We start from the raw sequence: 2093 nt of genomic DNA, 5'->3' as shown, positions 1-2093 counted from the left end.
TGCACTAAGTGAGGCTCCCTTGCACTAAGTGAGGCTCCCTTGCACTAAGGAGAGGCTCTCATACACTAACCAAATAAAGAAATGATAGTGCATGATATGTGGGCATAATACTCCACTCACCAAGCAACCTCATTTTACATTTACAACAATTTACATTCATAAGTTTACTTATCTTTGCTTTATGATCAACAATAACTGTATTTTAGAGTTTCCAATTTTTGTGGACTAAATATGTATATAACTCGGAATGGAATAAACGAATGGATGCACCTCCTGTCCATACTTGCCACGTTGCTGGTAGGTAACCACGACAAGCTCAATAACTCTGCAAAGGTTTTAAATTGTTTTAAATTCGAATTACGTATTAAACGGTTCATAATTTGACGAAAGCTGTCTCAAGAATGTCATTAAAATTTCGTTATATAGCAAAAAGGAATGAAAACTTTTCGAAGAGAACAAGAGAAAGCGAATAAAGCAGAAGCGTGAAAAATACTGCACAGAAAACGACACCCATGATGACCATGTATGTATATGCTGGTGGGGATTGTTGTCCACTACAGAAAAATATTAATATAACATTGTTAATTTAATAATGGGGTAATCGTTTGATAATAAATGTTCTAAATATGTTTATAATTTAAAAGTCAAAATACATAATAGTTGGCCAAATCTAAGTATATATAGAGATTTTCACATTGTGTCGAGTGTCGACAACACTAGTTGTCGACATAATTAAAAATATTAATTTGCAAGTATTTCTTTATTTTCAAGATTTGTCTTCAAAAAATGAAAACAAAAGCTGTATATGAATTAATAATACTACCAATCTCATTCACTCAACTATTTATCCGTAATTTAATTTGTTGACCAAATAAATGATTTGGTTTATTTTCAGATTTTGTTTTGAGAAAAATGACAACAAAAAAGTTCTATTATGACTTCGCCTTAAAGCATACTAGTCAATGATGCAAAGAAAATCATACTAGTCGATGATGCAATGATTATGATAATTTGATAACTAGTACCTCACAGTTTCACACCCTTCACCCCATACATAACCTTCCTCGTATATTTTACATTTAAATTGTTGTAAATAAAAAGATATAATCTAACCGGTCATCATTAAAATAGAAATAAAAATGAAAACAAAAAGAATGAATAGGAACAAAATGAAATGAATGAAAATGAATATTTATTTTTTTTTTGTTCTATATCAATTTTGATAAGAAATATTTTTCTAACGAAAATTTTCTATAAATAGTATAATTTCCAAAGAATGGATAGGATTTGACTACGTACTCCACTCAATTCCCTATGTCACAATTTGGACCCAAATTCTTCCATTCACGAGAATCACTGTTCCCTAAAATAGATCCACATTTAAAAAAAAAAAATCTACAAATAAAATAATACGAAATCATTACTCTCCAAACATCTCTAAAACTCAGCATATCTATATATAATAGCAAACCAATTTTGTGTTAACAGCTGACGTCATCAATTTTTTATAGGAAAAAAAAAAGTTTGATCCAATGGTCAACATTTTTCATATTTTATGATCTTATGGATATAAAACACTCTTTCTATAGATGATGATGTCATCAATTTTTTTGGCAACTCTTCTATCAACAGACATCTATTTTAAACAACACATCTTTTTAAGAGACACAATGGCAACTCTTCTTTCAACCGTCATCTATTTGAAACAACACATCTTTTTAAAAAACCCAAATCATACATTTTCATCTAAACAACACATCCTTTAACCAACATACATTTTCATAATTTATTTAAACATTCAACCCAATAGTCAGAATTATTTGTTTTTATCATCTAAAAGACATAAAACACTTTCGTTGAATTCACTATTGTCAGCCAAAAAATTATATTTGACAAAACTTTCTTTATTTATTTAATTAATGTGTCCTTTCACAAACATAATTTTTCCTAATTTTAAGTATTTTTTATATATCGAAGCAACACATCCCTTAACAAACATACGTTTTCATTATTATTTAAAACAATGCATCCCTTAGCAACATAAATTTTCCTAATTAAAATAATTTTTCAAAAAAATCTGAAGAGATACAATC

Source organism: Brassica oleracea, chromosome C3 (assembly GCF_000695525.1).
Source record: "Brassica oleracea var. oleracea cultivar TO1000 chromosome C3, BOL, whole genome shotgun sequence".
Classification (NCBI taxonomy): domain Eukaryota; kingdom Viridiplantae; phylum Streptophyta; class Magnoliopsida; order Brassicales; family Brassicaceae; genus Brassica; species Brassica oleracea.
The sequence above is the reverse complement of the archived record's forward strand: the minus strand, read 5'-3'. Positions refer to the sequence as shown.